This window comes from Balaenoptera physalus, assembly GCF_965194825.1.
Source record: "Balaenoptera physalus genome assembly, chromosome: 2".
NCBI lineage: Eukaryota > Metazoa > Chordata > Mammalia > Artiodactyla > Balaenopteridae > Balaenoptera > Balaenoptera physalus.
In genome coordinates this window covers 50,864,121-50,888,298 of record NC_138883.1, presented here as the reverse complement: position 1 = coordinate 50,888,298, position 24,178 = coordinate 50,864,121, and the positions used below count along the sequence as shown (strand labels likewise).

The 24,178-nt window shown below is 41.2% G+C and overlaps 1 pseudogene across 1 annotated transcript; it reads right to left on the bottom strand.

Annotated features, from left to right (window-relative positions):
* Positions 1 to 5,108: 5,108 nt before the first annotated feature.
* LOC309655612 (dnaJ homolog subfamily A member 1 pseudogene) lies at positions 5,109 to 23,952 on the bottom strand (annotated as a pseudogene). Its single transcript has 2 exons — positions 23,945 to 23,952; positions 5,109 to 6,365 (listed from the first exon to the last, which is right to left on the bottom strand). The product of its transcript is annotated as a dnaJ homolog subfamily A member 1 pseudogene (transcript).
* Between the last annotated feature and the right edge of the window lie 226 nt (positions 23,953 to 24,178).

Below are 24,178 nucleotides of genomic sequence, written 5' to 3'. Positions count from 1 at the left end.
CAGTTACTGCAGAAATTATTTATCCCATGTATTTGTTAGGTTTGAATATTCATCTATTCTTGAATAGCAGACTGATTGTGACATTGAAATCCTGCATAATTTTTTTTAAAGATGCTGCTTAATAACTAAACTTAATGTGCATTCAAAACAGCATCTGAGCAGCAATAGTTCCTTCACTCCTACCTTGCTTCCCGCTCCAGTGTAAGCAAGTGGTGGGATTAGCCCTCTCCCTCCTTACCCATTTGTGTTAAACTCAAACTAAACTCTTCCCTGGGCTGGGGAACACATCAGCCCAGCCACCTCTCACTTCTTAAACTAAACTGGCATGAGAAAAGGAAGGAGAATTTATGAAAGCCTATTGTGTGCCTAGCATTGCACTGGATCAGTGTTTCTTAACCTTTTTTTCATTACTGATCCCCTTAAGGAGAATTTTTAGACATTTTTTTTCTAATCATTCCCCTCCCCCATTAATGTTTAATACCACAAATATACTCTATATTTGTTTATGTACTGTATGAATATCTGTGCTTTATACACGAAAGTATAAAGCATTTTTGTCCCCTAAGAGCCAGTTTTTACTCCCTTCGGGGTTGATATTATTCCCACTGAGAATGATATACTAGATGCTCCACATAAGCCATTTAATTTGATTTGAGGCAGCATAGTATCAAAATTAAAGTATAAATCTGAGCCAGACTGACGGGATTCAAATCTGAGCATTACCACTTCTCAGAGGTATGACCCTGGACAGTTAACTTCAATGTGCCTCAGTTTCCTCATCTGTAAAATGGGAATAATAATAGCATGTAACTAAGACGATCATGTGCAGGCTAATTTAGTTAATATATCAATAAGTATACAGTGTTTAAAATAGTGCCTAACACAGAGTAAGCACTATACAAGTGGTTGCTGTTTTATTAGCAAATTCAAGAACCCTATAATATCAGTATTATAAGTATTATAAAGCCTATTTTAAAAAAGAAGAAACATACATTCAGAGGAAGATAAAATAACTGGCCTAAGTCCACAAGGTTGGTAAATGCAGAAGCTGGGACTGAAGACCAGATCTTCAAGACACCAAACTATGCATTTTCTGTCTATATCACCTCCATTATACAGTAGTCCCGCCTTGTCTCCGGTTTCCCCTTTTGAAATTTCAGTTATTCATGGCCAACCATGGTCTGAAAATATTAAATGGAAAATTTTAGAAATAAACAGTTCATAAGTTTTAAACTGTACACTGTTCTGAGCAACATAATGAAACCTCGTGCCATCCCGCTCCTTCCCGCCCTGGACGTGAAACATCCCTTTATCTAGCAGATCCCCCCACACACCCACCCCACCCCCCAACCCCCCTTAGTCACTTAGTAGCTGTCTTGGTTATCAGACGGTTGTCATGGTATCAACCATGCTTGTGTTCAAGTAACCCTTATTTTACTTAATAATGGCCCCTTCAAAGCACAAGAGTAGTGATGCCAGCAATTCAAATATGCCAAAGAGAAGCCATGAAGTGCTTACTTTAAGTGAAACGGTGAAAGTTCTCAAAATATAAAGAAAGGAAAAGAATCGGATGCTGAGGTTGCTAAGATCTACGGTAAGAGTGAATCTTCTATCCATGAAATTGCAAAGAAGAAAAAGGAAATTTGCACTAGTTTTGCTGTCGCACCTCAAACTGAAAAAGTTACAGCCACAAGGTGTGATAACTTTAAACTTTATCATAGGTATATATGTATAGGAAAAAACATAGTATATACAGGGTTCAGTACTATCCGTGGTTTCAGGCATCCACTGGGGAGTCTTGGAACATATCCCATGTGGATAAGGGGCGGGGAACTACTGCACCATGAAACTCACAAACGATACCTCTGAATAACTCCAATCAGTGCTTCCCATTTAATGCAAACCATTAACAGTATACTCTCCTGCCTTCCACCTCCAATATTTTTAAAAAGCACATACATCACTCCTTTAAACACTAAGAGACAGTGTCTTAATCCATTTGGGCCACTGTAACAAAATACCATAGACTGGGTGTTTTATCAACAACAGAAATTTACCTCTCACAGTTCTGGAGGCTGGGAAGTCCAAGATCAGGGTACCAGTATGTTCAGGCTCTGGTGAGAGCCTTCTTCCAAGATGTAGACTGTGGACTTCTGGTTTTGTCCTCACAGGATGGAAGGAGTGAGGGATCTCAGTGGGTTATCTTTTCTAAGTACACTAATCCCATTCATGAGGGCTCCACGCTCATGACCTAATCACATCCCAAAGGCCCACATACTAACACCATCACATTGAGCATAAGAACTTCAACATGAATTTTGGAAGGACACAGACCATAGCACAGTGCCTGGAGCAGTCTCCCCATTAGACAGTAGTACCTTCCCCAGCAAAGGACACTGAGTTTGCTCCTTCCGTCGTAGGACCAGGGAGGCCATTTGGTGTCATGCAAAGTATCCTAGTCTAAGAATCAAGAAGCTCCTCCCAGCCCCTGGTCCACCACGCTGTGATGTTGGGCTCATCACCCTCTTCTCTGGTCCTTGGTTTCCTCATTTGTCCTTTGAGCCAAGCCAGCTCTACAAACTCCACAATTGTCAGACCACAAAGCTAAAGTGAGGGATGGGACTTGTGACAGGCATAAGCCCAAGACCACGTGAGTCCGCATTTTACCCACGCCTACTCAGCAAGCCCACCCCAAAGACAAGATGAGCAAGCACAAACCTTCTGCCACAGCTCCAAGAACGCAGCGCCATGTCCTTGGCCTCTGACCATCCCAAGTCATGTAAATAAGAGTGACACTCCATCCCCATCCCAGCCCCACCAGCAGACCAGCTGAGTGTGTAAAAGAAGCCTAAAATAACTCATTAGCAGATCTGTCCCCCACCCCCGCCCAAAGACACCACACTTCCTTAACTTGAAAAGGTTGAGGAGGGATTAATGAAGTGCCATTACATATTAACAAAATGGCGGTTTTATGTATTTTTTTTTAACATCTTTATTGGAGTATAATTGCTTTACAATGTTGTGTTAGTTTCTGCTGTATAACAAAATGAATCAGCTATATGCATACATATACCTCCCTCTTGAGCCTCTCTCCCACCCTCCCTATCCCACCCCTCTAGGTGGTCACAAAGCACAGAGCTGATCTCCCTGTGCTATGCAGCTGCTTCCCACTAGCTATCTATTTTACATTTGGTAGTGTATATATGTCAGTGCTACTCTCTCACTTCATCCCAGCTTACCCTTCCCCCTCCCCGTGTCCTCAAGTCCATTGTCTACATCTGCGTCTTTGTTCCCGTCCTGCCCCTAGGCTCTTCATGACCTTTTTTTTTTCTTTTTTTAGATTCCATATATATGGGTTAGCATACAGCATTTGTTTTTTCCTTTCTAAATTACTTCACTCTATACGACAGACTCTAGGTCCACCCACCTCACTACAAATAACTCAATTTCGTTTCTTTTTATGGCTGAGTAATATTCCTTTGTATATATGTGCCACATCTTATTTATCCATTCATCTGTCCATGGACACTTAGGTTGCTTCCATGTCCTGGCTATTGTAAATAGTGCTGCAATGAACAATGTGGTACATGACTCTTTTTGAATTATGGTTTTCTCAGGGTATATGCCCAATAGTGGGATTGCTGGGTCATATGGTAGTTCTATTTTTAGCTTTTTAAGGAACCTCCATACTTTTCTCCATAGTGGCTGTATCAAGCTACATTCCCACCAACAGTGCAAGAGGGTTCCCATTTCTCCACACCCTCTCCAGCATATATTGTTTGTAGATATTTGGATGATGGCCATTCTGACTGGTGTGAGGTGATACCTCATTGTAGTTTTGATTTGCATTTCTCTAATGATTAGTGATGTTGAGCATCATTTCATGTGTTTCTTGGCCATCTGTATGTCTTCTTTGGAGAAATGTGTATTTAGGTCTTCTGCCCATTTTTGGACTGGGTTGTTTGTTTTTTTCATACTGAGCTGCATGAGCTGCTTGTATATTTTGGAGATTAATCCTTTGTTGGTTGCTTCATTTGCAAATATTTTCTGCCATTCTGAGGGCTGTCTTTTCGTCTTGTTTATGGTTTCCTTTGCTATGCAAAACCTTTTAAGTTTCAGTAAGTCTCATTTGCTTATTTTTGTTATTTCCATTTCTCTAGGAGGTGGGTAAAAAAGATCTTGCTGTGATTTATGTCATAGGGTGTTCTGCCTTTGCTTTCCTCTAAGAGTTTCATAATGTCTGACCTTACATTTAGGTCTTTAATCCATTTTGAGTTTATTTTTGTGTATGGTGTTAGGAAGTGTTCTAATTTCATTCTTTTACATATAGCTGTCCAGTTTTCCCAGCACCGCTTATTGAAGAGGCTGTGTTCTCTCCATTGTATATTCTTGCCTCCTTTGTCAAAGATAAGGTGACCATATGTGCATGGGTTTATCTCTGGGCTTTCTATCCTGTTCCATTGATCTATATTTCTGTTTTTGTGCCAGTACCATACTGTATTGATTACTGTAGCTTTGTAGTATAGTCTGAAGTCAGGGACCCTGATTCCTCCAGCTCTGTTTTTATTTCTCAAGATTGTTTTGGCTATTCAGGGTCTTTGTGTTTCCACACAAATTGTGAAATTTTTTGTTATACTTCTGAGAAAAATGCCATTCGTAGCCTGAAAGGGATTTCATTGAATCTGTAGATTGCTTTGGGTAGTATAGTCATTATCATAATGTTGATTCTTCGAATCCAAGAACATGGTCTATCTCTCCATCTGTTTGTATCATCTTTAATTTCTTTCATCAGTGTCTTATAGTTGTCTGCATACAGGTGTTTTGTCTCCTTAGGTTGGTTTATTCCTAGGTGTTATATTCTTTTCGTTGTAGTGGCAAATGAGAGTGTTTCCTTAATTTCTCTTTCAGATTTTTCATCATTAGTGTATAGAAATGCAAGAGATTTCTGTGCATTACTTTTGTATCCTGCTACTTTACCAAATTCATTGATTAGCTCTAGTAGTTTTCTGGTAGCTTCTTTAGGATTTTCTATGTATAGTATCATGTCATCTGCAATCAGATTTCTATGCCATCTGGTTTGTTTTTTTTGTTTGTTTTTTTGTTTGTTTGTTTTTTTATATTTGAGTTTATTCTTCATTTAACTTTTAAAACACTACTATAGTTGAATATTAAAACAAACAATAGCAAGTAGTGAGCATATTATGACTATAGTCCTTCACTCAATCACTACTGCAAATAAAATGCCAGCAGTGAGTGTTATTCACTGGCCCCATTAGGAGGTCTGACACTGAACACCACCCCGAGGATGATGTTCATCATCCTCATATGCTTCTCCATTGTAATGGCGCCGTCTTTCCTGATTTGGATCAAAGTCCACTAGTTCTACCTGGTCCATTTCATCAGTCTCTTCTACTTCCTTCCTCTCAGGTAGGAGTTTTTCCAGCAAAGAGAGTTTATCCAGGGAGAGAAAGCCATTCTCAGGAAAGTTTACCTTAAATTCAATGATTAGGCGACCCTTTTCATATGGTCTACGATAAATTGGCATGCCTTCATTTAGCACACACTTGGTGTCTCCATGCTTGACAATCTGACCTGGATGAGAAGTGATGACTATGGTTCGGTTGTCAAGAGTAGATATTGGCTTTTGGAAGCCACACAATGCCTCAACCAGCTGTATGTCCATACACATGAAAAGGTCTTCTCCTCGTCGAGTAAAAACAGCATGGTCCTTCTGATCTAAAATGATGATAATATCTCCTGGCTCCAGTCCTGGTTCTTGGTCTCCTTCACCATGGAATGTTATCTTCTGGCCATCTTTCATGCCTTTGTCAATATGAACTTCTAGAATTTTCTTCTCTCGAACTATCTTCCTTCCATTGCAGCTTTTACATCTATCTTTAGGACTGATCCGCTCCCCATGGCCCTGGCACTCCATGCAGACAGACTGAATTTGCTGAACCATTCCAGGTCCTATCTGATGAATTCTTATTTGCATTCCAGTACCTCGGCAATTGGGACAGCACTCTACTGCTCCTTTCTTACCACCTCGGCCTTCACATTTGTCACAAATCACATTCTTTTGCAGAGCTAGTTTTCTTGTTGCACCATTATATAAATCTTCTAAGGTTACTGTGAGTTGATGCACAACATTTTTACCTCTCCTTTCTCTCTGCATTCTGCCTCCTCCTCCAAAAAACATATCAAAGATGTCCATGGGGGAGCCAAAACCGCCACCTGCTCCACCTTCTTTAATTGCCTGCTCTCCTCCTTTGTCATATAATTCCCTTTTCTTGGCAGTCTTACTTCTTCTTTTCCAATTTGGATTCCTTTCATTTCTTATTCTTCTCTGATTGCTGTGGCTAAAACTTCCAAAATATGTTGAATAATAGCGGTGAGAGTGGACAACCTTGTCTTGTTCCTGATCTTGGAGGAAATGGTTTCAGTTTTTCACCATTTAGAATGATGTTTGCTGTGGGTTTGTCATATATGGTCTTTATTACGTTGAGGTAGGTTCCCTCTTTGTTCACTTTCTGGAGAGTTATTAACATAAATCGGTGTTGAATCTTATCAAAAGCTTTCTCTGCATCTATTGAGATGATCATATGGTTTTTATCCTTCAATTTGTTAACATGGTGTATCACGTTGATTGATTCCCGTATATTGAAGAATCCTTGCATCCTTGGGATAAACCCCACTTGATCATGGTGTATGATCCTTTTAATGTGCTGTTGAATTCTCTTTGCTCGTATTTTGTTGAGGATATTTGTATCTATGTTCATCAGTGATACTGGCCTGTAGTTTTCCTTTTTTGTGACATCTTTGTTTGCTTCTGGTATCAGGGTGATGGTGGCCTCATAGAATGTGTTTGGGAGTGTTCCTCCCTCTGCTATATTTTGGAAGAGTTTGAGAAGGATAGTTGTTAGCTCTTCTCTAAATGTTTGATAGAATCCACCTGTGAAGCCACCTGGTCCTGGCTTTTGTTTGTTGGAAGATTTTTAATCACAGTTTCAATTACAGTGCTTGTGTTTTTTCTGTTTATGTTTTCTATTTCTTCCTGGTTCAGTCTCAGTTGTGTTTTTCTAAGAATTTGTCCATTTCTTCCAGGTTGTCCATTTTATTGGCATATAGTTGCTTGTAGTAATCTCTCCTGATCCTTTGTATTTCTGCAGTGTCACTTGTTGCTTCTCCTTTTTCATTTTTTTTTTTTTTCTATGGCTGTGTTGGGTCTCCGTTTCTGTGAGAGGGCCCTCTCCAGGTGCGGCAAGCGGGGGCCACTCTTCATCACGGTGCGTGGGCCTCCCACTATCAAGGGCTCTCCCACTGCGGAGCATAGGCTCCAGATGCGCAGGCTCAGCAATTGTGGCTCACATGCCCAGCAGCTCCATGGCACGTGGGATCTTCCCAGACCAGGGCTCAAACCCGTGTCCCCTGCATTGGCAGGCAGACACTCAACCACTGCGCCACCAGGGAAGCCCTCCTTTTTCATTTCTAATTCTGTTGATTTGAGTCTTCTCCCATTTTTTCTTCATGAGCCTGGTTAATGGTTTATCAATTTCGTTTATCTTCTCAAAGAACCAGCTTTTAGTTTTATTGATCTTTGCTACTGTTTCCTTCATTTCTTTTCCATTTATCTCCTTTTTTTTCTTATTAGTCATCAGTTTTATACACATCAGTGTATACATGTCAATCCCAATCTCCCAATTCATCACACCGCCACCCACACCCTCCCGCGGCTTTCCCCCCTTGGTGTCCATACGTTTGCTCTCCACATCTGTCTCTCAATTTCTGCCCTGCAAACAGGTTCATCTGTACCATTTTTCTAGGTTCCACATATATGCATTAATATATATTTGTTTTTCTCTTTCTGACTTACTTCACTCTGTATGACAGTCTCTAGATCCATCCACGTCTCAACAAATGACTCAATTTCGTTCCTTTTTATGGCTGAGTAATATTCCACTGTATATATGTACCACAACTTCTTTATCCATTCATCTGTCGATGAGCATTTAGGTTGCTTCCACGACCTGGCTATTGTAAATAGTGCTGCAATGAACATTGGGGTGCATGTGTCTTTTTTTTTTTTTTTTTTTTTTTTTTTTTTTTTTTAAATTAATAGTAATCTTTTATTTATTTATTTATTTTTATATTTTATTTTTGGCTGTGTTGGGTCTTCGTTTCTGTGCGAGGGCTTTCTCTAGTTGCGGCAAGCGGGGGCCACTCTTCATTGCGGTGCACGGGCCTCTTCACTATCGCGGCCTCTCCTGTTGTGGAGCACAGGCTCCAGACGCGCAGGCTCAGTAGTTGTGGCTCACGGGCCCAGTTGCTCCGCGGCATGTGGGATCTTCCCAGACCAGGGCTTGAACCCGTGTCCCCTGCATTAGCAGGCAGATTCTCAACCACTGCGCCACCAGGGAAGCCCGCATGTGTCTTTTTGAATTGTGGATTTCTCTGGGTATATGCCCAGTAGTGGGATTACTGGATCATATGGTAATTCTATTTTTAGTTCTTTAAGGAACCTCCATACTGTTCTCCATAGTGGCTGTATCAATTTACATTCCCATCAACAGTGAAAGAGGGTTCCCTTTTCTCCACACCCTCTCCAGCATTTGTTGTTTGTAGATTTTCTGATGAAGCCCATTCTAACTGGTGTGAGGTGATACCTCATTATAGTTTTGATTTGCATTTCTCTAATAATTAGTAATATTGAGCAGCTATTCATGTGCTTCTTGGCCATCTGTATGTCTTCTTTGGAGAAATATCTATTTAGGTCTTCTACCCATTTTTGGATTCGGTTGTTTGTTTTCTTAATATCGAGCTGCATGAGCCATTTATATATTTTGGAGATTAATCCTTTGTCCGTTGATTTGCATGGAAATATTTTCTCTCATTCGGAGGGTTGTCTTTTCGTCTTGTTTATGGTTTCCTTTGCTGTGCAACAGCTTCTAAGTTTCATAGATCCCATTTGTTTATTTTTGTTTTTATTTCCATTACTCTAGGAGGTGGATCAAAAAAGATCTTGCTGTGATTTATGTCAAAGAGTGTTCTTCCTATGTTTTCCTCAAAGAGTTTTATAGTGTCTGGTCTTACATTTAGGTCTCAAATCCATTTTGAGTTTATTTTTGTGTATGGTGATAGGGAGTGTTCTAATTTCATTCTTTTACATGTAGCTGTCCAGTTCTCCCAGCACCACTTATTGAAGAGACTGTCTTTTCTCCACTGTATATCCTTGCCTCCTTTCTCATAGATTAGTTGACCACAGGTGCGTGGGTTAACCTCTGGGCTTTCTATCTTGTTCCATTGATCTATATTTCTGTTTTTGTGCCAGTACCATATTGGCTTGATTACTGTAGCTTTGTAGTACAGTCTGAAGTCAGGGAGTCTGATTCCTCCAGCTCCGTTTTTTCCCTCAAGACTGCTTTGGCTATTCAGGGTCTTATGTGTCTCCAAACAAATTTTAAGATTTTTTGTTCTAGCTCCATAAAAAATGCCATTGGTAATTAGATAGGGATTGCATTGAATCTGTAGATTGCTTTCAGTAGTATAGTCATTTTCACAGTATTGATTCTTCCAATCCAAGAACATGGTATATCTCTCCATCTGTTGGTATACTCTTTAATTTCTCTCATCAGTGTCTTATAGTTTTCTGCATACAGGTCTTTTGTCTCCCTACGTAGGTTTATTCCTAGGTATTTTATTCATTTTGTTGCAATGGTAAATGGGAGTGTTTCCATAATTTCTCTTTCAGATTTTTCATCATTAGTGTATAGGAATGCAAGAGATTTCAGTGCATTAATTTTGTGCCCTGCAACTTTACCAAATTCATTGATTAGCTCTAGTAGTTTTCTGGTGGCATCTTTAGGATTCTCTATGTATAGTATCATGTCATCTGCAAACAGTGACAGTTTTACTTCTTCTTTTCCAATTTGTATTCCTTTTATTTCTTTTTCTTCTCTGATTGTCGAGGCTAGGACTTCCAAAACTATGTTGAATAACAGTGGTGAGACTGATATCCTTGTCTTGTTCCTGATCTTAGAGGAAATGCATTCAGCTTTTCACCATTGAGAATGATGTTTGCTGTGGGTTTGTCATATATGGCCTTTATTATGTTGAGGTAGATTCCCTCTATGTCCACTTTCTGGAGAGTTTTTATCATAAATCTATGTTGAAATTTGTCAAAAGCTTTTTCTGCATCTATTGAGATGATCATATGGTTTTTATTCTTCAGTTTGTTAATATGGTGTATCACATTGATTGATTTGCATATATTGAAGAATCCTTGCATCTCTGCGATAAATCCCACTTGATCATGGTTTATGATCCTTTTAATCTGCTGTTGGATTGTGTTTGCTAGTATTTTGCTGAGGATTTTTGCATCTATGTTCATCAGTGATATTGGTCTGTAATTTTCTTTTTTTTGTAGTATCTTTCTCTGGTTTTGGTAACAGGTGGTTGTGGCCTCATAGAATGAGTTTGGAAGTGTTCCTTCCTCTGCAGTTTTTTGGAAGAGTTTGAGAAGAATGGGTGTTAGCTCTTCTCTAAATGTTTGATAGAATTCACCTGTGAAGCCATCTGGTCCTGGACTTTTGTTTGTTGGAAGATTTTTAATCACAGCTTCAATTTCATTACTTGTGGTTGGTCTGTTCATATTTTCTGTTTCTTCCTGTTTCAGTCTTGGAAGCTTATACCTTTTTAAGAATTTGTCTATTTCTTCCAGGTTGTCCATTTTATTGGCATAGAGTTGCTTGTAGTAGTCTCTTAGGATGCTTTGTATTTCTGTGGTGTCTGTTGTAACTTCTCCTTTTTCATTTCTAATTTTATTGATTTGAGTCCTCTCCCTCTTTTTCTTGATGAGTCTGGCTAATGGTTTATCAATTTTGTTTATCTTCTCAAAGAACCAGCTTTTAGTTTTATTGATCTTTGCTATTGTTTACTTTGTGTCTATTTCATTTATTTCTGCTCTGATCTTTATGATTTCTTTCCTTCTGCTAACTTTGGGTTTTGTTTGTTCTTCTTTCTCTAGTTCCTTTAGGTGTAAGGTTAGATTATTTACTTGAGATTTTTCTTGTTTCTTGAGGTAGGCTTGTATAGCTATAAACTTCCTTCTTAGAACTGCTTTTGCTGCCTCCCATAGGTTTTGGATTGTTGTGTTTTCTTTGTCATTTGTCTCTAGGTATTTTTTGATTTCCTCTTTGATTTCTTCAGTGATCTCTTGGTTATTTAGTAACGTATTGTTTAGCCTCCATGTGTTTGTGTTTTACGTTTTTTCCCCTGTAATTCATTTCTAATCTCATAGTGTGGTCAGAGAAGATGCTTGATATGATTTCAATTTTCTTAAATTTACTGAGGCTTGATTTGTGACCCAAGATGTGATCTATCCTGGAAGAATGTTCTGTGTGCACTTGAGAAGAAAGTGTAATCTGCTGTTTTTGGATGGAATGTCCCATAAATATAAATTAAATCTATCTGGTCTATTGTGTCATTTATAGCTTCTGTTTCCTTATTTATTTTCATTTTGAATGATCTGTCCATTGGTGTGAGGTGTTAAAGTCCCCTACTATTATTGTCTTACTGTCGATGTCCTCTTCTACAGTTGTTAGCAGTTGCCTTATGTATTGAGGTGCTCCTATGTTGGGTGCATATATATTTATAATTGTTATATCTTCTTCTTGGATTGATCCCTTGATCATTACATAGTGTCCTTCCGTGATTTTGTAACATTCTTTATTTTAAAGTCTATTTTATCTGATATGAATATTGCTACTCCAGCTTTCTTTTGATTTCCATTTGCATGGAATATCTTTTTCCATCCCCTCACTTTCAGTCTGTATGTGTCCTTAGCTCTGAAGTGGGTCTCTTGTAGACAGCATGTATATGGTTCTTGTTTTTGTATCCATTCAGCAAGCCTGTGTCTTTTGGTTGGAGCATTTAATCCATTCACGTTTAAGGTAATTATCAATATGTGTGTTCCTATGACCATCTTCTTAATTTGGGGGGCTTTGTTTTTGTAGGTCCTTTTCTTCTCTTGTGTTTCCCACTTAGAGAAGTTCCTTTAGCATTTGTTGTAGAGCTGGTTTGGTGGTTCTGAATTCTCTTAGCTTTTGCTTGTCTGTAAAGCTTTTTATTTCTCCATCGAATCTGAATGAGATCCTTGCTGGGTAGAATAATCTTGGTTGTGGGTTCTTGCCTTTCATCACTTTAGTATATCATGCCACTCCCTTATGACTTGTAGAGTTTCTGCTGAGAAATCAGCTGTTAACCTTACGGGAGTTCCCTTGTATGTTATTTGTCGTTTTTCCCTTGTTGCTTTCAATAATTTTTCTTTGTCTTTAATTTTTGCCACTTTGATTACTATGTATCTCAGCATGTTTCTCCTTGGGTTTATCCTGTATGGGACTCGCTGCACTTCCTGGACTTGGGTGCCTATTTCCTTTCCCATGTTAGGGAAGTTTTCGACTATAATCTCTTCAAATATTTTCTTGGGTCCTTTCTCTCTCTCTTCTCCTTCTGGGACCCCTATAATGCGAGTGTTGTTGCATTTAATGTTGTCCCAAAGGTCTCTTAGGCTGTCTTCATTTCTTTTCATTCTTTTTTCTTTATTCTGTTCCACAGTAGTGAATTCCACCATTTTGTCTTCCATATCACTTATCTGTTCTTCTGCCTGTTATTCTATTGATTCCTTCTAGTGTAGTTTTCATTTCAATTATTGTATTGCTCATCTCTGTTAGTTTTTTAATTCTTCTGCATCTTTGTTAGACATTTCTTGCATCTTCTCGATCTTTGCCTCCATTCTTTTTCCGAGGTCCTGGATCATCTTCACTATCATTATTCTGAATTCTTTTTCTGGAAGGTTGCCTATCTCCCTTCATTTAGTTGTTTTTCTGGGGTTTTATCTTGTTCCTTCATCTGGCACATAGTCCTCTGCCTTTTCATCTTGCCTATCTTTCTGTGAATGTGGTTTTTGTTCCACAGGCTGCAGGATTGTAGTTCTTCTTGCTTCTGCTGTCTGCCCTCTGGTGGATGAGGCTATCTAAGAGGCTTGATGGGAGGGACTGGTGGTGGGTAGAGTTGACTGTTGCTCTGGTGGGCAGAGCTCAGTAAAACTTTAATCCACTTGACTGTTGATGGGTGGGGCTGGGTTCCCTCTCTGTTGTGTTTGGCCTGAGGCAACCCAACACTGGAGCCTACCTGGGCTCTTTGGTGGGGCTAAAGACAGACTCTGGGAGGTCTCACGCCAAGGAGTACTTCCCAGAACTTCTGCTGCCAGTGTCCTTGTCCCCACAGTGAAACAGAGCCATCCCCCACCTCTGCAGGAGACCTTCCAACACTAGCAGGTAGGTCTGGTTCAGTCTCCCCCAGGGTCACTGCTCCTTCCCCTGGGTCCCGATGCGCACACTACTTTGTGTGTGCCCTCCAAGAGTGGAGTCTCTGTTTCCCCCAGTCCTGTTGAAGTCCTGCAATCAATTCCCACTAGGCTTCAAAGTCTGATTCTCTAGGAATTCCTCCTCCCATTGCCGGACCCCCAGGTTGGGAAGCCTGACGTGGGGCTCAGAACCTTCATTTAGTGGGTGGACTTCTGTGGTATAAGTGTTCGCCAGTCTGTGAGTCACCCACCCACCAGTTATGGGATTTGACTTTACTGTGATTGCACCCCTCCTAACGTCTCATTGTGGCTTCCCCTTTGTCTTTGGATGTGGGGTATCTTTTTTGGTGAGATCCAGTGTCTTCCTGTTGATGACTGTCCAGCAGCTAGTTGTGATTCTGGTGTTCTCTCAAGAGGGAGTGAGAGCACGTCCTTCTACTCCGCCATCTTGGTTCCTCCTCCAGGATGATTTGTTTTCTATTCAGGTATTCCACAGATGCAGGGTACATCAAGTTGATTGTGGGGATTTAATCTGCTGCTCCTGAGGCTGCTGGGAGAGATTTCCCTTTCTCTTCTTTGTTCACACAACTCCTGGAGTTCAGCTTTGCTTTTGGCCTAGCCTCTGTGTTTAGGCCACCCTCAGGTGTCTGTTCCCCACCCAGACAGGTGGGGGTTAAAACAGTGGCTGATTAGGGGTCTCTGGCTCACTCAGGCCATAGGGAGGGAGGGGTATGGTACTCATAATTGGGATGCAGGGTGAGCCTGTGGCAGCAGAGGCCAGCATGATGTTACAGCAGCCTGAGGTGTGCCATATGTTCTCCCGGGGAAGTTGTCCCTGGATCATGGGACCCTGGCAGTGGCGGGCTGCACAGGCTCCCGGGAGCATGTGGATAGTGACCTGTGCTTGCATACAGGATTCTTGGTGGCTGCAGTGGCAGCGTTAGTGTTTCATGCCCAGCTCTGGGGTCCGAGCTGATAGCCGTGGCTCGCACCCATCTCTGGAACTCGTTTAGGCAGTGCTCTGTCTTCTGTGGGCAGACAGGGAAGGAATCCCCTCTCCTCGTGCACCCCGAAACAATGGTCTCTTGCCTCTTCGGCAGGTCCAGAATTTTTCCCGGACTCCATCCCGGCTAGCTATGGCTCACTAGCCCCCTCTGGCTGTGTTCACGCAGCCAACCCCAGTCCTCTCCCTGGGATCTGACCTCCGAAGCCCGAGCCTCAGCTCCCAGCTCCCGTCTGCCCCAGCAGGTGAGCAGACAAGCCTCTCGGGCTGGTGAGTGCTGGTTGGCACCAATCCTCTGTGTGGGAATCTCTCCGCTTTGCCCCCTGCGCCCCCATTGCTGCTCTCTCCTCCGTGGTTCTGAAGCTCCTCCCCCCCGCCCACCCCCCATCTCCATCAGTGAAGGGGCTTCCTAGTGTGTGGAAACTTTTCCTCCTTCTCAGCTCCCTCCCAGAGATGCAGGTCCCATCTCTATTCTTTTGTCTCTGTTTTTTCTTTTTTCTGTTGCCCTACCCAGGTACTTGGGGAGTTTCTTGCCTTTTGGGAAGTCTGAGGTCTTCTGCCAGCATTCAGTAGGTGTTCTGTAGGAGTTCTGTATTTTTGATATGATGTAAAAAAGTGCTTATGGCCTACAAACGTCTTAGAGTCATCACCAGGCATTTGATTTATATTAACATTGAGTAATACTGGAATAGTTATGTGCATGTGGTTTTGAGTCCTTTTTTTTAAACTTACATTCCATTGTGAACATTTTCCCATTGTTTTAAATAATTTTTAAAACCATGATTTTTTTTAATGGCTTTATGTTCTATCATAGGGGTAAGCAAGCCATCAGTTATTTAGTCATTTCTCTCCTTGGAGCACTAAATTGTTTTGCTTTGTTTTGTTTTGTTTTGTTTTTGTATTCTACATAAAGCTACCAGAACAGTCTTGTATATAGATTTTTGCATGAACCTCTTATTGTTTCCACAGAATAAATTCATAGAAGTGCAATTACAGAGTCAAAGTAGGTGAATGTTTTCAAGGTTCTAGAACATAGTGTCAAATTACCCAATAAAAAGATAATGCCACCAGCAGTACACTAAAGCCCCTATGTGTTCAGTTTCCTCGTGTGTAAAATGGGGATAATAATAGTGTGTACCTAATAAAGTCATTGTGCTGGTTAAATTAGTTAATTTAAGTAAAGTGTTTAAAATAGTGCACACACTCTTGTCACCTACACTATTGTCAGTTTTTAAAATGTTCTCCAATTTGCTAGATTAAAAAATAATATATTGCTGCTTTAATTTCTATTTCTTTGACTATTATTGAGATTGAAGACACCTCCATATATTTCTTCTTTTGTGAAGTGTTTGGTCATGTCTTTTGCTCATAAAAGAAGAACTTTCAAAAAGATTCCCCTAATAATGCCCTTTATATTACATCCTAGATAATGATTCTTAAAGCTGCTGGACATTTTTTTAACACCTCTTTGAGGCTCAAAAATTCAAACAGGTCCTAACTTTTTATTACTCAGCTTTTGTTTTATAGCAATTATCACTTACTTTCCTGCAAGGCCAATAGAAAAAAAAAAAAAACTATCAGAGGCTGATTTTTTTTTTTTAATGTCCTTCAGCATTAACCACAGGTGAATCAGCCTAGATGTTGTCATCATAAGAAGACTTACCATGTTATTTAATTGAAAGAACTGTATGGAAATAGTTAAAAGCATCATGCAAAGAGACAAATCCTGCTCCCAAGACTCCCAAAGAGCCAGACTCTCAATGTTTCTTCGTTGTGGTCCACCAGTCACCCCAATAACCTGGGAGAACTCCTGGAAGAATTTATTCAAAAGGAAGATCCAAGGCCCCTCCTCAGACCTCCAAACTTAGGATCTTGGACAACTGGGCCCTAGAATCTGCTTATGTCACAAGCTTCTTGAGTGATTTTCTGAGAGTCACAATGCTAAAGTATGTCTAGTTTGCCAAATCACGTGGTTTGTAATGTCTTACAAAGAATAATTAAACCAAAAGTATGATAGTAGATTTAGTAGATACCTACCATCGGTATGGTAGGTATCTACTAAATTTAAAGCATTATTATTTCTATTAAGTGTGGATCTCCTACTAATTTGTTAACTGATCAACACAGATAAATAGAGACTTGTCCCCTGCCCCACCCCCATTTCTAGCTGTGTGACCCTAGTAAATTACTTCATTTGCTGAGCCTCATTTCCCCATTTGCAAAGGTGGGAAATCATGCTACCCGTCTCATGGAATCATTCCAAGACTCGACTTAGACTATATATGTTAAGTGTCTAACACAATTTCTGGCACCAAAAAAATGACACCTCTTACATCAGTGGGATGAAAAGTTATGCAGCTGAGGAAGAGAAATCGGTCTACAGTAACAGCTGATAATAATGGAACACCAGAGTCGACAAACAACTTTCACAGGCAATTTCTTGTTCGACCCTCTGAACGTTTAGGTGAGATAGGAAGAAAACATATTGTTATCATATCCCTTTTACAGACTGAGGCAACTGAAGGCTGACCAAGGCTATAAAGTTATGTAGTTAGTAAATAGCAGAGCTTGAATGACTGACTTTAGAACCCAATATTTCAATACTTGTTAAAAACTAAAAAGCATGGAGTCTTCAAGAGGGTCTATTAGTCCCTTCAGTCATTTCATGAATGGAAACATTCTCTAGTGTATTCAACCTAAAGAATGCCTTTTCTGGGTTTAGAAAGTACAGTAAACAACAGCTAAATGAAACCGAGAGCAATTATCGTTTTTCCAGAATCTAGCTTACTCTCATTTACTTTCAAGGTTACCTACAGTTCAAGAGAAACCATCGTGGCCATCTTCAAGACTTCCATACCACAAAAACTATTCAAGGCAGGTTTAAAGGGCAACTCAAAATGCTCTCTTCTCTTCTAAGACCTCACAACCTCTCACACTTAGTGCTGGTGGTTCTTTCCTGGTTCTTCTTACAGCTCCCAAGCACCTTCCTCCTTTGCTTTAAAGAGTATTTGCATAATATTCATGGTGAGATTTAGGTCTAAATTATCAAAATGAAAATCCTCTGTCCTGAGGTATAAGCAAACGAAAACAGATCTCATTTTTATTCAATTCCCTCAACTCCTGATGTGGAAGATGCTCCCTCTCGTCTGTACCATTTTTCGTTGTTTCTCCACAACCAAAAATATTATCTGAAGAATCATAAAACTATGAGAGAAACAACTCATTGAGATTGTAAACAGCATATTTCTCTTTACAGATCAATGCATCATTTGACTACAGCCTCGTTCTGTGTTCCCAGTTTTGAGTCAGGACCATTCTCATAGTTCAGCATTTCATAATTACATACAATTAACAGCTTGGAGGCTGAGCAGCAGAGTGACTGATAAGCACTGAAAGCTACAAATCTGTTTTGCAATAGTGTATATTTTTTTCTCCCTTGATGTTCTTTATTGTTGTTTTGCTTGTTGCTTATTAGCATACCTCTGGGAAATGTTTCAAAGATGTAATGTTAATGAGCAAACACTTGTGAGATTGCCAGCCATTTCAGACTTTCTTTCTTTCCAAGGCACAGAAAGGGGGAAAATGAACATGACACATTGTTATGCAGCAAAACAGAATTATGCAGAAAATGCAAAATTATGCAAAATATTATTTATACAGAGGATAGCCCTGAAGAAGTCAGGGTATCATTGATTAGCAGTAAGAAAGTAGGAATGGATCTGAATTTTACTGTCTACTAAAGAATCTTGTTAATACAAATAGCATCACAGATATTTCAATGCAAGAGGCAAGAGTTACTCTATCTGTCCCTGAGCTTGTAGACCAAATGATAGGGAAAATGAGCTGAGTAGGGTAAAGGAAGTAGATGTTTGCAAGGGGAGTAGGTATACAAAGGCCTGTCAGAGATTCAAGGCTCACTACATGATAGTAATAAAATAATAAAAACTATAATAATAGCATGAACACAGCCAACATTAATTGAATGCTTACTCTGTCAAAGTCATTGGTCTAAATGCCTCACATGCACTAACTCATGTAATCCTCACAACCATTCTGTGAAGTAGATGAAGTTATCAACCCGTTTTATAGTTGAAGAAACTAAGGCTCAGAGAAGCTAGGTAACTTGCCCAAAGTCACACAGTGAGTAAATGAGCAAAGATGGAATTTGAACCCAGAAGCCTGCTCTGATGCCCCTTCTCCTCGGAGCTGCTAAAGAATGGGGCTCCACTCCTGGGGTGCATATTTGACAAGCAGATGATTCTAATGGAAGTGGTCTGCAGACCACACTTGGGGGAAAAAACTGCTGAAACAAGGGGAGGGCTGCTAGCAAACTAAATGGTTTGCTGAGCGGAGCTGTCTTTATACTCACTGCACAGAGGATAGTGTACACACAGCAGTCCGAAGCCCCATTTAGTCACACTCATAATGATTCCTGGGTGGTACAAACTCATCCAAAGGTACTCTGCCCTTTTACCCGAAGATAGGGGACACAAACAGTCCCCAACATTCAAGACAACCACATGCGTGGGCCATACCTGGAGGACTTATCTATGGAAAGTGCCAGTCTTGATGCCTGGCCTTTGTAGGTGCTCAATAAAGTTTGTGAACAGAATCTCCTTTCCAGAAGGCAAAGGAAATTGAATATCCACTTTTCAGCAATTTAGAAATCTCAAGGTAAGAGATACCCAGCTCGCATTTTTGTCAACAAGACCCCATCTCCCCAACAAGACCCTCTGTGACAATGCAGGTCACAAAGCACTTCCTTGTAATGGGTTTATTCACCCTTGCTTTTTAAAGGGGTTTTTGAAGTTCTTCTTTAGAGAGAAGTTGTCTGATGGCAATATCTTTCTAGGCTTCTAGCAGAGTTTCTGCCTGCTACTGGCTGAGGTGGGAAGACGTCGCCCAGATCTTCTTACTTAGCCCTGATTACGCTGCCTGCGAATGTTAGTGAGGGTCTGAGCTGAGGCCCTAAGAAGGTGTGGATTTATCCTCTTGGATATCAGCAGATCAGAAACATTCATTTAGCCCTTTCAGAGAGCTGTTAAGAACTCCTATGCCACACACCCCAGTGAGCACAGGACCTGCTCTCAGAGGCACCAACCAAACAGCCTCTGAGTGAGCGACACAGGACCTGCCCTTGTTCAAAGGCTTTCACTGATGGTCAGACTTTCCATCTTTAAAAAGGGAGGATTCAGCTCCCAGTGCCCGGGACTCCCTAACATAGCCCACCTCTGTGCTCCACTCACCTGCTTCAGGATTCACCACGTGCCGAGATCTGACTCTCAGCCTCACCACTTGGAAGGAATGTGTGATGTTCGTGGATCAGCTGTTGGGACGTAACAGCATCAATATTTGCCCAGGGTCACTCTAATAGTCAACTAGTTTCTGCTGACATGGATCAGGCTTCTTACAAGGCATACTGCAAAAGGGTGAATACCTTCCCTCTAACATTCTGTTCAGTGTTTACTTCACTGAAACACTCCATTACTGCACGCTGAGCAAAAGAAGGGACACGGGGAGGAACCAATTTAGTGGTGATTAAGTTCAGAGTCATTGTTGAAATTATTTGCATTTGTCTGAGTAACGGTAACTTTTAAGACTATGTCATTTAAAGAAATGGTTAGATATTCTTTTTCCGGCAGCAATAATCAGGCATTTTTCGTAAAATGGCTTCCTTGCAAGAAAATCGCCAAATAATGGCAGAAAAACACCCAGCTCTAAATACAATGAAGCATGAGAGGCAAAGTCAAGATTTAAACGGCTCTCACGCTGTGGGGACAGACCGGAGTCACTGAAATGATGTCTTGCTGTTTCCGGGCACACTGGGAGCCTCTGCTGAGGCACTAATGGGCCCCGCACAGGTCTTTAGAGTGACTTCCTCACAGGGCATCTGTAATAACTGGGCTTAGGGTTTTACCAGATGAAGTAAATGCAGGGCCGAGGGCCTGGGAGAACAATAGCTTCTCTGCACCAGAGGAGATGTGCAGGCTTCCGCCTGGGGCTTGGGCTGGTTCCCACTCCTGTTTGCCCCCTTGTTCCATGAGGCTAACAAAACACATCTCACACACGAGGCCTCCACACAGGCCCATGGGGGCCCAGGGGAACTCTGGAACCCCAAAGCCAATTATTTTCCTATTACCACCTTGCCTTCCTTGTCCCCACCAAAGATGGGGGAGGTGGGCAGGGACCTTTACAAAAGTAACACTTAGAATTAGTTCTTAGGTTATACCTCTCCCCACAACCAGAGTCCCATAAAAAGCTACCTCTGATTCTTGGTAATAACATCTTGTAACCGAGCAGCACCCTACAGGGCCTTCCCAGGACAGATCCCACCCCCACACGCTCTGCTGTAGCTCCTCTCTTAAGCACCTAGATAATAGTATCTGATGCACATTTCCTGAGTTGTTTAACAGATGCTAAAACCACCACCAAATGGAAGAAATTAACTACTTGATGACCATGAGCACATAGCCCCCAGACCTACTGGTGCCTAAGGACTGATAATGTTAACCCCTGTGACACTGCCCTGTTACCTCACCATCAACCAATCAGAGAACTGTGCATGAGCTGATCACATACCCTGCGACCCCCACCTCCCCTTTCCCTCACCTGGCCTTTAAAAACGCTTTGCTGAAACCCTTCGTGGAGTTCAGGGTTTCTGAGTACCAGTCACCCATTCTCCTTATACGGCGCCTTTAAAATAAACACTGCACTTTCCTTCACCACAATCCAGTGTCAGTAGATTGGCTTTACTGCACGTGGGAGAGCAGACCCAAGTTTGGTTCTGTAACAACTTGAGTTATATTTTCAAGTAAGAACTACAGGTTTAAAATCCCTTCCAATTCATTTTATATATTGTTTCCAAGTTTGTCTTCGATTCAGTTCAACAAGTGTGTACTGAATGTCTTGAGAACCTATATCTTCCCAGATATATCTACTTCCCAGATATTTATCTACTCAGATCAAGAATAAGCCCTTCCTCTGGAGGTCAAGGCCATCACTGAGCCAGCCCCAACCTATGTCCAACCACATCCTCTCATTCCTCATCAGCCACCCCTTCTGGAAGGTCGTCTTTCGTTAACTCCACCACATCAGCTTTCCACCACTGTCGGAACTGCCACACAGCTCCTCCATAGCATTCCTTCTGTTCTTCCTGTGATGCATCTCATTTGTCCCCAGCTTGACACCTTCCTGGAAATCTTCTCCCAGAACAAACCACCTCCTACTCGCTCTCAATTTATTCCTACACTTCCTTCTAGGTGCTCCTTACAATTTAACCCACATCCACCAAATCTTTGCTGAGGGCTGCTGCTCTACAATGCTCTGGCATTTGCTTCCATTTAAATATCCAATTTTTCTCCTTGGTTTCATATATGTATAGTTTCCTCCAACTGGGATTTGACATTTGCAAAACTAGAAACCAAGTCGTTTACTTCTTTATGTGGATTCACCCCCACATTCATCTAATGCCTACTGTGTGCCAGTCATGTTGTCACTCAAAGGATCAAAAATGGTACTTAGTATAGAATTTGCACTGAATAAGTAAGTAAACATTTGTTGGCTTAATAAACAGACTCAGAACCCAACAGGCTCATTTGGGTTCCATAGTTTCTTTTTGTTTTTGTAGGGAGGAAAAACCTGTTAAATACATACACATCCACTCGGTTTACATTTTTCACATGCAGGATGCTGTCTCTATATGAGCAGCAATGACATCATTTTAAGCGTTGAGCTTGATACTCTCCACCATGGCAGGGAGAATAATCCAACCAACACCAGGTAAGTTGTCCCACTGTGGGGAGGGGAAGAACCACAGACTCTCTCTTAGGACATGCCCTTTGCACTTGGTGACATGCAGACTCAGCTTGGGGCCCTAGCCTGAAAGAAGTGCAGTCACACCTGCTCAACCTCTGCAAGACCTGACTCCCCTGTGATGCCCCAGAAACTGCCCAGATGGAAGCCAGGTGGTGATGGCCCAGCCTCCTAAGTGAAGCAGGTAGAGGGGGGTTCTCTCCAGATCCTCATTCACAAGCTTCTGCTTTGCTCAGACCCAACCACTGACACATGACAAAAGTCCACTGTGGAAACAACAATTCCCAAAAGTGGCCACATCAGGGCAATTCCAGGAGAACACCAGCCCTCAGGACAATCCTGGGAGACCAGCCAGGCAGCACACACTTGCCACTGAGATGCCATCTCCCCCACCCAACCCAAGCCATTCTGGGGGTGAGAGGGACAATAAGTAAACCAAATGGAATTTAAAATCCTGGCTCCGATAGGTGTGTGACCTCAGGCAATTTGCTTAACTTTTCTCTCAATTTCTTCATCTATAAAATGGGGGCCATAATAATACTTACTCACCGAATGTGGAGAATTAAACGAGGCAAATCAGTGACAGGCTTAACACAGTGCTTGTCACCCCATAATAGATCATGTTTATTATCATTAACTGTGATCACTGAAATCCAAATTTGGACTTTTTCTCTCTGATCCTAAATGGCCGCACATCAAGTGTTTTTGCAAAAATCTATTAGCTTTTTCCTTCCTTCTCATTTACGCTCACTCTTTGATTTTCTCTTTTGTTTCCTCTTTCCCTCCACTCCTATGACTACTGACAACCAGGAAACATAAAGGCTAGTTCTGAAATTACATTTAAAACAAGAGGAAGGGAACTCTCTTACATTGTTGGTGGGAATGTAAATTGGTACAGCCACCAAGGAAAACGGTACAGAGGTTCCTCAAAAAACTAAAAACAGAGTTGCCATATGATCCAGCACTCCCACTCCCACTGGGCATATATCCAGACAAAACTCTAATTCAAAAAGATATATGCACCCCTATGTTCATAGCAATGCTATTTACAATAGCCAAGACATGGAAGCAACCTAAATGTCCACTGACAGATGAGTGGATAAAGAAGATGTGGTACATATATACAATGGAATATTACTCAGTCATAAAAAGGAATGAAATAATGCCATTTGCAGCAACATGGATGCAACTAGAGATTATCATACTAAGTGAAGTAAGTCAGAAAAAGACAAATACCATATGATATCATATGTGGAGTCTAAAATATGACACAAATGAACATATCAATGAAAAAAAACAGACTCACAAATGTAGAGAACAGACTTGTGGTTGCCAAGGGGGAGGGGGGTGGGAGAGGGAAGGACGGGGAGTTTGGGATTAGCAGATGCAAACTAGTATATAGAGGATAGATAAGCAACAAGGTCCTACTGTACAGCACAGGGAACTATATTCAGTAACCTGTGATAAACCGTAATGGAAAAGTATATGAAAAAATATATTTCCTGAGTTACTTTGCTGTACAGCAGAAATTAACACAACATTGTAAATCAACTCCAATAAAATTAGAAAAATAAAGGAAGTGGTGGCTCATGTTAAGCCTGCCTCCAGTTATGTGCACGACACTGCAGCTCCATCACCTGTCCTTTTTTTGGGGGGCCACACCATGAGGCTTGCAGGATCTTAGTTCCCCAACCAGGGATTGAACCTGGGCCCTTGGCAGTGAAAGCACTGAGTCCTAATCACTGGACTGCCAGGGAATTCCTTACCTGTCCATTTTTCATGGTCAAACACCACTTCATCCACATCCCATCACTGCCTTCTCTGCACTGGGAATCCTTTAACGTCTCAGAAAACAGTGTGCCATTTTAGAGATTTTCCATGTGTACCAATTAGAGGCTGCAATAAGACATTTTCTCATCCAGTTTGCTCCAAAACAATGAAGCATTCCAGCCTCTTCCATTTTGACCAAATTCACCCAGAAAGTAAACTATTTAGAAAAA